Source organism: Solanum dulcamara, chromosome 5, assembly GCF_947179165.1.
Source record: "Solanum dulcamara chromosome 5, daSolDulc1.2, whole genome shotgun sequence".
In the NCBI taxonomy this organism is placed as follows: Eukaryota; Viridiplantae; Streptophyta; class Magnoliopsida; order Solanales; family Solanaceae; genus Solanum; species Solanum dulcamara.
The window spans coordinates 70,762,404-70,775,186 of record NC_077241.1 but is presented as its reverse complement, the minus strand read 5'-3'; the positions used below and the strand labels follow the sequence as shown (position 1 = coordinate 70,775,186).

The following is a 12,783-nucleotide window of genomic DNA, read 5'->3' as shown; positions in this document are numbered from 1 at the left end:
CCTCCTCTTTGCTTTTGGTATGTTAATTTTTTTTACTATTAGATTAACTAAAAAATGACAATATGTATCTGTCAAACAAATGAGATAAGAGTTTAAAGAATTAGTAATTTGATCATTATATTCCTCAATTTGTCATTGGTCTATGATATAAATACAAAATTATTTTCTCATCTACCCTCTTCTACTTTAATTATATTGATTAGAAATCAACAACAACAACGACCCAGTGAAATCCCTCAACGTGGGGTCTGGAGAAGGTAAAGTGTACGCAGACCTGACTCCTACCAAGGTAGGAAAACTGTTTTTGAAAGACCCCCGGCTCAGTAATTGATTAGAAATCATAATATCTATTTTTATTTTATATTTTAAGCTGCTATGAAGAATCACCCTGGTAAGGGTGGTGATCCTGAAAATGTACTCTCTTTTTTTCTTGAAGAAAGGGGAAGTGTTTGTTTAAATTTGGGAGAATTGGTTTGTTATGGTACTTGGGTTTTTTATTTGTATGCATGTGTTGTTGGTGCTTTATGTTGTTGTCATGCTGTTGTGTTTGCTTAAACTAAAGAGTTAATTGAGTTTGGATGACCAAAGGTGGAATTATTATAGCTGTGTGCTGCTATGCATTTGTTTCATTTAATTTATATTTGGGAAAAATGCATTTGGCGATGGGAAAGAGGATTATAAGGTGGAGAATCGAATTCTCACTCATAGTTTGAAAATTTAGATAACCAACTAATTGAGCTACTAAGTTTTTTGTGGGGAGAAATGCTTATTGTGCTACTTAAGTTTTTTTTTATTTCTTTCCCCTTTTTATGCGTCGAGTGTTTTTTGTTGTTGTTATGCTGTTATTGTTAGAAGAGAAAATGGTATTTTTTTCTTTCCTGTTTTTGTGGTGCTGATGATGCAATTAGTGAAATCAAATTAAATTGGAAGGTAGAGTTGGCTATATGTGAGTTGTGGTCATTGCTATGTATTGGCTTACTATGTATGAGTTGTTGCTGGACATAAGTCGGATTATTAATTTGTTTGTTCCAAATCCGATTCATTGAGAGTATAACGTAATGGATCATTAATATCTAACCTTGTTTTGAGTTGAATGCTTTTGTTACTTAGATGGCAGGTGGTGAGAAGAATAAAGCTATTGATAATCCCTCTGAAAAAAAGAGATAATACGATTCGTAGACGAATACGATTCGTAGACGACTGACGGGGGAGACACTCTGATACATCGTTACTCTAGACAAATCAAGTCTTATAGCTAGGTGCCTCCACAGATGCATCCTCCGTTGACAAATATGTATCCACCATTGGAATATAATCAGCCGCCCACCAGGTGCCAGTGATGATTCCTACATCAGGATATGCTACCCCACATGGATATACTCGTTTGTCATTGCAGAAAAAGCGTGGTTCGCGTCCAGAACATGAGACCCAAATTTGTGCAAACTTTCATCTACTCGCTAGTTTATTCTTGAAAGCTCGTAAAAATAATAAGAAGCCTCGGTGGATTCTATCCGAGAATTGGGAAAAGTTACTTGGACATTGGGAGAGGAATACAAGGTTCAAGCAGATGAGCGAGATCGGTAAGAAGGCCAAATCATCTACTAAGGGTGGTTCTCTACTCATAAGTGGGGCTCAGAGTCAAGGAAATGAGAGGAGGAAATTGATATGTGTCATTTTAAAAAAATTATATATATATATATATATATATATATATATATATATATATATATATATATATTGTAGGTATTAATATTTAATTACTCTTGATTATAACTTAATTAGTTTCATTTGTAGAAAAAGAAATTGGGGAGGCCGGTTACTCAGGTCGAGGCATTCAAGGCTACACACACAAGGAAGAAGAAAAATTCTGAAGATCCAGATGTTTGGGTTGAGTTACGAGCTCAACTAACCTATGTAAGTCTCTAATTTAAAATAATAGTTATTTTATTTTCTAAATTTATATTCTTATTATTATACCTTTCAATTCAGAATCAATATCTTCAAGCCTTAGAGGATTTCCGCCAGACTCAACCAGAAGATAATCAAGGAATGCTACTTAGCGAAGAGCAGGCAGAGAGAGTGTGAGTAGACTCGATTGGTTATCTAAGTAGATATGAATATACTTATGATATGTCACAACAGACCTTTCGTGAATATCATTCTAAGATAGAAGGCATAGGTAGTTCCCATGATGATGGATTGAGGAAGACTAATCTGACGTTGGAGCAGAAGATAGCTGACTTATCTATCCAAGTAGAAGCCTCACAAGCTAGGGAAAAGAGGAGGAACATAGAGAGTATGCGGGTCTTAAGGCTCAATTTGATGCATTACTAGCATCAGGAGGGATTCCTCCTTGTCCCGATTATGTCGCTTGCCTCCTCGACCTTCTTAGTCTCAATCTATTCAACATCTAATATATGGCCAACAAAGAAATTTGATAGATGAGTCTAGTGATGAGGAAGATGAGGAGGAACATGTGGCAAACACACTGTTGCATTATTGAAGTTTAGAGTTGTCACACCCCTTTTTTCGACAGTTTTTTTTTAATTTAAGTGACGATATTAAAAAAGGATTAGTTTATTTTTTTTCAGAGTAGCCACTTCAATTGGAAAAACCCATCGAAACCTTTTTTTCGATGTTTTTTTTCAATTTAAGTGATGGTATTGAAAATGGATTATTTTATATTATTGTTCATAGTCACCACTTGGAATTGAGTTATGGTGTTCCAAGTCACCTTATTTGAATCTCTAATCAAAAGGAAATGACTCTCTATTTTGGTTTGCAAAAACATAACATCGGGTAAGGAATTCGGTTGACCGAGGGGAAGGTATTAGGCTGTCACAACCCCGACACTCCATGACTGACACCCACAATACTTATTCCGATGGGAAAACCATTTCTACAGCCCAACTTATCAACTTAAAAAATAAATATTAAAAACCTTGGAGAAGCAGGAATATAATCAGTAAATAATACTGAGTTCCCATAAACTCAGCCAAAAATGATAATAACAACGAAATACAGAAGTAAACACACTCTAGGAACTGAAAGTCGTCCGTACCAAAATTCTAAGTAATGTCATTGTAAGAAAATTGGAACACTTTCCAAACAGAAGTCAAAATACTAAAACAGTATCTAGAATCTTAGTCGTGAAAAAATGGACTAGAATAGAGAAAAGTCCATGGTAGTTTGAAACAAATAGCTCACCCTTGAACTCTGAATAATCCTCTACTCTTCTAACCGAGGTCTCTCCACATCCGACTGAATATGCCCTGTACTCAATAAAAAGGCAGAGCAAGAGTAGTATCAATACACAAAAACAATGATGTACTAGTAGGATCACGCAGTTAGCCATTAAGTGGATCATAGACAAGTAAATTCAACACAATAGGCATATACATATATGAAATAAGTCGACCACATCTCAATATCACAGTTCAATGTCTTCCCTATGCTATAATTTCACATAAGGGTCCTCTCAAGGGACTTACAAATAATCAACTTTGTATCAGAACATGACATCCGATTTAAGTATGTGTCGGAACGTGACACTAGATCCAAATATGTGACAGAGTGTGACACTCAATACAAATTACGTGTTGGAATGTGACACCCGTGTAACACCTCGGAAAATTTTTCGCAAAAACTCGAACATTTCTTCATGTGTGTGTAGACTCGGACCGGAGGACTTGTAATCTTACACATGAGTTAGGATTAATTCCTAAGTAATTGAAGTGTGTTAGATGTGTCTAGGGGTCATAAAGGATCTCTAACACCAAGTCGAGTCCAAAGAATCCCAATCGATTGAGTTTTCGGATGAATTAGTATAAGGGTCAACTTCAAATGACCATGTCTCCTAAAATAGGATGAATTGGATGGCCCACACCTATTAAATTAAAGGTCTTCAATTCTTCTTTCTAATGCCGCCAAGATTGTAATTTTTGGAGTTCGAAGTCAAAAGTTATGACTATCCTAAGACAGACTAGTACTGCAGGAATTTCAAGCCTGGGTGACAACTGCTGCAAACCTAGGCTTGGCGCCGCAGTGGCGCGACTCGCCACTATCGCGCTAGGAACAAGCCTCAGTAGTTTGGTCCCTGGCGCGGTGTGCCACTTTGAGATGTGTAGGGTTTTCAAGCCTATTTTCCAGAACCCAGAAAATATAGGCTTGGCGTTGTAAGGGCGCGACACGCCACTATCGCGCCACAAAACAGCCTCAGTAATTTGGTCCCTAGCGCGAAGCGCCACTATTGGGTTGCAGGGTTTTTAAGCCTATTCGACTTGGCGCTGCAGTGGCGCAACGCGCCACTATCGCGCCAGGAGCACTTTTAGCCTATTTTCCAGATTTTTGGAGAAAGGGCAATTTAGGTATTTCCCCAAATTATATATACACTATCCTTGGATATTTTGGGACCATTTTTTTTCCAGTCCTTCTCTCTCTAAAAAGCCCTAGAATTTCCCTCTCTTCTTCTCCAAATCCTTCTCCAACAAAAAGTGTCTTCAAGAGCTTCAAGAATTCAAGCCTTCCTATTAAAGACCCAACAACAAGGTTTCTTCGAAATCTACTCTAAGGTATGTAAGGCTAACCAAAAATATGGATTGAGTTCTTCTATATGCCCATAGATGTGTTAGGTAGAAGTTGTGAAAGATTCAAACCTTTTATGAAGATTTTCTTTGAAATTTTCCTAAATTTTAGAGTATTTTTATGTACTAGAAATTGATTGGCGATTTTCATGACTTAAATTCTTGAATAGTTATATTTTATATCATTGACCACAGATAAAGTTTTGTATATAAATTCATATGTATTGATGGTGTTCTTGAGTTGAGTTTTGTTGAGAGTATGGATTCATGTATTCATTCACATGAACCCAAGATGAGATTTCTTTTTGGTCATAATTTGTCTTGTGTTTGAGATGGATGGTTTGGGTATATGTGGCGATTGGAATGAGAAGAATAAATTGGAATAGTTATGAATGTGAATGACATAAAAAGAATGAAAACATTGGTAGAGCTAGAATGTCACTTTTGTTTCTATAAATGGAATGTAGAATTAAATAAGTATTTTGGAGTAGATGTTTGAGGATGATGTGATGATGATGTTTGATGATGATGTGAATGATGATATTTGACAATGATGTGAATGAAGAGGCTATGTTGATGAGGATATTGTGTGATGAAGTAGGTTGGAGTCTAATGTGATTATGTGACATGTGATTTGCATAATTTGAGTTGATTGGAGTCTTATGAACATTTTGAAAATAAATGATCTCTTGAGAAGGAGTTTTAAATAAATGATTGTGAGCATTTTTGCATAAACTATTTATACACTATTTTGAGTTTTAAAGAATGATTATTTTCATCCATGATTTAAAAATAGTTTAAGCATGAGTTGAGTTTGAGAAGTCTTTTAATTATTTTTGAACATGAGTATTTTGAGTATAAATGAGTTGAGCATTTCTACTTTAAAAATGCCGATTTTTGAGATTGTATAAATTTTAAAGAGAAGTGTTTTATGATTTGAGATGAGTCGATTTGAAAGAAGGTCCAAGGAGGCCAGATTTGATTGAGTTTTGAAAAGAGTCCAATGAGACTAAATGAGTTGATTTGAAAGAGTCCAATGAGGTTAAATGAGTATTTTGAGTATTTTATTCACTTGATAGATATGAGCATATTGAGTCTTGAGAGGAGTATCGAGCACCGAATTGGGTAAGAGTATAGTCCATACTCGAACTAATAAACTACGTCGCCAAATGTAGGAGGGGATTGAATCGTTAAAGTCGGATATTTCCCATTTTACTGTCCTGACATGATAGGACTTGGTTGGATTGGATCCATGATTGGTTGATTGTTCATACCCTGGCAAAGTATGGATGGACGTGGCAACAACGTCGGATTGTTGTACTATCACTTGCTCATCTAGTGATATTTGTCGGTTAGAGAAACTCCCAATTGAATGGATTGTGCTTGATATGATTGGTTTGATTGTGATTGTAGATGATTGAGTTGAATTATAAAATATTGCATAATTTAATTTGTATATTTATTGAGTTGAGTTCTTTGAGTTGATTGTTGAGTTGATTGTATATGATCGGATTGGATTAGATGATATGTGATTGGATTGTGTACAATTGGATCGGGTTATATGATGTGTGATGGATTGGATTAGGTGATATATGATTGGGTTGAATAGAATGATATATGATTGGATTGGATTGAATGATTTAATTGAATTGTATCGTACATGATCAGACTGGATTGGATGGTTTATGATTGGTCTTTGTCTAAAATGTATTCTTACTTTAGACTTATGATACTTTGATTAAGTCTCTCTTATCTTTCTAATTTGAGATATTTGAACCGACGTTATTCTTCTTTGAGGTACGTTTCATTCTGCCATATTACATACTCGTACATTCCATGTATTGACGTCCATTTGGACCTACATCATTTCATAATGCAGAGACAGGTTTAAGAGATTGTCAATAGAAGTACCATTGAGGATCTATACACACTCAGCGTATTAGTGAGTCCTTCCCTACATCCGAAGGACACCGCTTATATCATTCTTGCATCGAGTTAGCCCTTTTCATTTTGATTTGAGGTAGCCATGAACATATCATTGGCACCAATTAGATAATAGTGATAGAGGCTTCATAGACTAGATAGTGATGAGTCAATTGAGTATTTTCTTTCCTTGAATTATTCTTGTCAAACTATTTTAATGATAAAGATTGAAGTTTGAATTGTTGGCCCATGGCTTTTCTTTGTTGAGTTAGATTATTGATTTGGGATTTGCCCACCAAATATTCTCTTTATTATAAGTCTTCCACTGATTGAATAAATGAACGAATATGTGATCAGGCTATGTGGTTCGCTTGAGAGACAGAAATGGTTCCCAAGTGCCAGTCACGTCTAGGGTACCCTCTCGGGGTGTGAGAACCCAATCCCAAGATATCACAATCACAAGAACATTCAATGTTTATAATATTTATACCACCAAGAACAGGTTCATCACAATAACAGGCTATCAAGTGTTCATTTCACTTATAATCTAGCATGTTTCCCTATTCATATACATACATGATATAATGAAGTAATTTAACAAGTATATGAAACACATACGGGAAACTAGACCATCACCTATCTCTAATTCAAGCTTTCACAACCTTACAATCCAAGAGCTTTCCCTTTTCGGGTTTTTTCTTCTCATTCTTGGTCTAGAAAATATTAAATACATATCAAGGATCAATACAGTGGACTAATTATCAAAAAATATAACACAATTTCACTCTCTAGGCCAAATCCATGATTCTTACCCTAGAGCTATTTTCTACAATAGATTTTCAGTTCAAATCCTCCCAAAATGATTAACACCCATACTTCCAGTTTCTAGGAATTAAAGTATAAATTTAGGGAGTAAAAACCTTACCTTAAGCGTGGAAATCCTTGGAAAATCAATTGAAATTGCCTTAGGTTGCCTCTTAGATTTTTAGAAACTGAATATTGCAGAAAAGACCATTTCTGGGTTTTTTCATGATTTAAGTCGCGACTGTCCTACTCCGACGGGATATACGGAAATAGTGAGATCGGAGTTTGTGCTCCAAGCCCCCATTTCTCAACACACCCTTTTTGAAAGACATTAAAATATATCCTTCACGCCAATTTCGATTCCGAGAGTTTTACTTGCCCGAATGCAATTTCGCATTGCTGTAACTGCTTTATATTGTCTTTGATATCAGCCTGTCCAATCAAATTACAAATTTGACCTCCTATTATTCATGTGATCACCCTAGACTTCACCTGATTCAGAATTCTTTCAAGTCTGGCCTAGGCTCAACTTTTTCGAAGTTACTAGCCGAAGTTTTTTGGCCCAAAATCTTTTCCCATTGGCCTATCCCTAATGACGGGAATAAGTCATTACAATAGATACCAATTTATCCATCACTCACCCCGTGACTAATTGGGGAAAACAGAGCTAAAGTAAAGATGGAGTAATACCTGTTTCGTCGAACAATAAAGGATACTTGTCTCGTATGTCTTTATCAATTTTCCAAGTAGCGTTCTCCATCGAATGATGTTTCCATTGCACTTTAATCATATTGATCTCCTTAGTCCTCAATATCTGGACATCACGATCAAGAATTGCAACCGACTCTTCCTCATACCAAAGTTTCTTGTCTAATAATACTGAGTCCTATTTAATGATGTAGTCCCCATCCCCTTGGTACTTTTTCAACATAGACACACAAAACACCGGGTGTACCCCAAACAATCTAGGTGGTAACGCCAACTTGTACGCCACTGGCCCTACACAATCAAGAATTTTAAAATGGCCAATGTAACGAAGACTGAGTTTGACTTTTTTGCCAAATCTCATCACCCCTTTAATGGGTGATACTTTTATAAGTGCTTGCTCACCAGCCTCGAATGTCATATCCCTCACCTTGTGATCAGGATACTCTTTCTGACGACTTTGAGCTGTTAGAAGCTTAGCTTAGATGCTTCTTACTTTATCTTGATCATCCCTCACTAAGTCAACCCCTAATGATCCACTTCTCCAGCTTTAAACCACCCTATGAGAGACCTACATCCCCTTCCATACAAGGCTTAGAATAGTGCCATATCAATACTAGCGTGGTAGCTATTATTGTAGGAGAACTCACACAAGGGTAAGAACTTATTCCAATGTCCACCAAAGTTTATCACATATGCCCTCAACAGGTCTTCGAGCACTTGGATAGTCTTTTTTGACTGCCCGTCTGTCTGTGGATGGAAAGCTATGCTGAAAGTGAGTTGAATACCAACTCTTCATGCAAATTACCCCAAAATTTAGAAGTGAACTATGTACCACAGTCTGAAATGATAGAAAGGGACACCTCATGCAACCTTACTATCTCCTTCACATAAATTCTGGCCAACTGTTGTGCATTGTAATTCACTCTAACCGGAATGAAATGTGCTGACTTTGTTAACCTGTCAACCACTACCCAAAGAGAGTTATACTTTCCTAAGGTCTTAGGAAGTCCCACCGCGAAATGCATGGCAATTCTCTCCCCCTTCCATTTAGGAATGAACATTTTTTGCAACAAACCTACAGGTCTTTGGTGCTCATACTTTACCTATTGACAGTTCTGATAGTTGGCTAGATATTTAGCTATATCTTTCTTCATACTCGACCACTAATATAGCTGTTTCAAGTCTTGATATATCTTAGTTACTCTAGGGTGAATAGAGTATCATAAACCATGAGATTCCAACAGAATCTTTTGAATTAGTCCCTATACCCGAGGAACACAAATCCTTCCCCTAAAATAAAGCGCCCCACTTGCATCTAGTGTTGAGTTTGGAGCCTTGCCCATCAACACCTTTCTTATAATTTCATTTAAGTATACATCCTCAAACTGCTTGGTCTTGATCTTTTTTATGAAAGTGGGCCTTAGATCAACTCCGGCCATTTTCCCACCTTTCTTTGAAATGCCTAGCCTCATGAACTTAGCCTCCAAGGCCTGAATTTCTCTAGACAGGGCCTGCTTAAGGGCCCCAAACAAGCTAAACAGTCCATGCTCACCGGCTTCCAGTTCAATGTCTCTGCTACCACATTAACCTTGCTTGGATGGTACTGGATAGTGACATCATAGTCCTTAAGCAGCTCCATTCACGTTTATTGTCTCAAATTCAAGTCCTTCTAGGTGAATACGTGTTGTAAGCTGTGGTGATTAGTAAAAACCTCACACTTGACACCGTACAAGTAATGTCTTCAGGTTTTTAGTGCAAACACTACCGCTGACAACTCCAAGTCATGAGTTGGGTAGTTCTTCTCATGCACCTTCAATTGTCATAAAGCATGCACCACAATATTCTTATCCTGCATCAATATAACACCCAAACCGAAATGTGAAGCATCACAATAAATAATGAAATATTTACGTTCCACCGAGGGTCAAGATTGGTGCTGTGGTCAGGAGATTTTTGAGATTTTAGAATCTCTCTTCACACTTGTCAATTCACTCGAAGGTACTTCCTTTTTAGTCAACCTAGTCAAGTGAGTAGCAATAGAAGCAAAGTTTTTCATAAACCAGCGATACTAACAGGTCAGCCCTACAAAATTTCTAACCTCTGTCACAGAGCTAGGCCTAGCCCAATTCTTAACTACCTCAATCTTTTATGGGTCCACTATTACCCCTTCTTTTGAAATAACATGGCCCAAAAAGGTAATTGAAGGCAGCCAAAATTCACACTTAGACAATTTATCATAAAATTTTTGTCTTCCTAAAACACCTAACACAATTCGAAGATGAACTGTATGTTCCTATTCACTCTTTGAATACACCAATATATCATCTAGAAAAACTATCACGAATGAATATAGAAATGGTTTGAACACCCTATTCATCAAACTCAAGAAGGATGCAAGTGCATTGATCAAACCAAAGGACATTACTAAAAATTCATAGTGCTCATACCTGGTCCTAAAAGCTATTTTATGCACATCCTCAGGTTTAATTTTCAACTGATGATACCCAGACCTAAGATCAATTTTTGAGAAGACTTAAGCACTATTAATTGGTCAAACAGGTCATTAATATGAGGAAAATAGTATTTATTTCTAATAGTGACCTTATTCAACTGTCGGTAGTCAATGCACATTTTCATACTATCATTCTTTTGCTTGACAAATAACACTGAAACACCCCAAGGGGAAGTATTGAGACGAATGAACCCCTTGTTAAGAAGCTCTTGAATCTGAGCCTTAAGCTCTCTCAACTTCGCTAGAGCCATATGGTAGAGGAATGAAAATTGGATGAGTACCTAGCTCTAAATCAATACAAAAGTCTATGTCTCGATCAAGAGGTATACTAGGCAAGTCTGAAGGAAAAACTTTCGCAAATTCACACACTACTGGAATAGACTCAATAGAAAGAGATTCTACCATCACATTCCAAATATGAGCCAAATAGGACAAACAACCCTGCCCCACCATTTTTCTAGCCTGGAGAAATGATATGACCTTAACTAGCTTAGGCTTATACACCCCTTCCCACTATAACCTTTCCCTCCCCAGGATATCTAGAGCCACAATCTTTGCATTGCAATTAAGTACAACATAGTAGAGGGCCAACCAAGTCATGCCTAAGATCACATCCAAATCTGTCATATCTAGAATCACTAAGTCAACCCAAGTTTGGTATTCCATAAACACAACAAAACAAGAATGATACACATGGTGACTATGACTGACTCTCCAATAAGGGTAGAAACATTAACAAAGGCATCCAACATATCATACAATGCATTAAAACCCAAGTCATATCTTATAGACACATAGGAATAAGTAGAACCTGGATCAAATAAAACAATAGCTATCCGATCACAAAAAAAAATAGTACCTGTGATAACTACGTCAGACACGTCTGCCTTGTCTTGCCTGGAAATACATAAAACTGAGCTCGGTCATCCTGACGGGCCACATCCCTGCCTGGCTGGACTATTCTCTGACCTGCATTATTACTGCCCCGGCCCTAGGGCCTTTTAGATTTTCTCTTCGCCCACTCTATGGACGTCCTCTATCACTGTTCCCTCCGACTGTGGAGGCCATTATTTGGGTCTACTGAGGTGCTGAAATTGTCCAGCGGGGGTTAGGTCACTCCCTCTATATATGCCCAGTTTTCCACAGTTAAAACAACCATGATTAAAATATGGGCGGCTACTTAGAAATGATGCTCCCTGTCCCTCATGGGTCCGATGTTGCTGTGGAGTACCTGAAAATTTGCCAGTAAAAGCGGGCAGTGCTGACTGAATTTGCCGGACAACAATCACCGATCTGCCTGACCCTCTGAAATAGGATCACTAGAAGTTACTTGTACTCTTGTGCCTTTTAGCCAAAGCCTTAGCTTGCCCATCCTTCCTCATACCTTTAACTTTCTTAACAAAGTATATGACTTCACTGAAACTCCTGCTAGACGAAGTCATATGAACAGAAAATATCTGCAACTCGGGGTTCAACCCCTTCACGAACAACCTAATCCTCTCCTCATCTTCAGTACCATGGAAAATGAGAGGTTTGATCTTGAGGAATTTGGTGAGTATGTCATGCTCAATACCAGTCATCACACGACCCAATAGTGGCCTGAATAATTCATTTGTGCCTACCACTTTATCTGTTGGCTGAACTGTAGTAGCAAATGGGTGGTCAACATGAGCTAGTACTATGCGCACACTCAGGAATGTCATGATCTTCTGGGCCAAGATTGGATCCAGAGGGAGAATACCAGCAGCCTCAGTTTAGGTACCCTCCTATTGTCTTTTTGTTTTGCCTGCTCCTGTTCCTCTCCAGCTTCTATCTCCCCTTTAAACTCATTCTGGAGAGTTGGTAGGGCCCCACCTACCAGGACCTCCTCAACAGGGACCTCTACTCTGGCAGGTGCGACCCTCCTTCTGCCCCTGCCTCACCTACCTATCTTGCCTCTTCGTCTACCACGCCCTTGAATGGTTGGCTTTTTTTTGAGCTTAAATATAGCTACTGGCCTAACACCGTTATAACGTGTTATCACAACCTAAAAATTGAAGTCATGGTGGAATACATTCCAAATCTCATTCCAATGTGTAAGCCCCAAAAAAACCCATACAAGACCTCCAAAAGAAAGTCAGGCCACAATTATACACAATAAACGGACAACAATGAAATTATCCCAAAATCTGTTGTCATAAGTATGAGGAACATCCAATATAAGGTTTGAGTATGAAGATACAATAGAAGTCTCTGAATGATACAAACGACTGA

The 12,783-nt window shown here is 37.7% G+C and overlaps 1 pseudogene; it reads left to right on the top strand.

The window, feature by feature from the left end:
* LOC129888450 (uncharacterized) lies at positions 1-2,592 on the top strand (annotated as a pseudogene).
* The last annotated feature ends 10,191 nt before the right edge of the window (positions 2,593-12,783 follow it).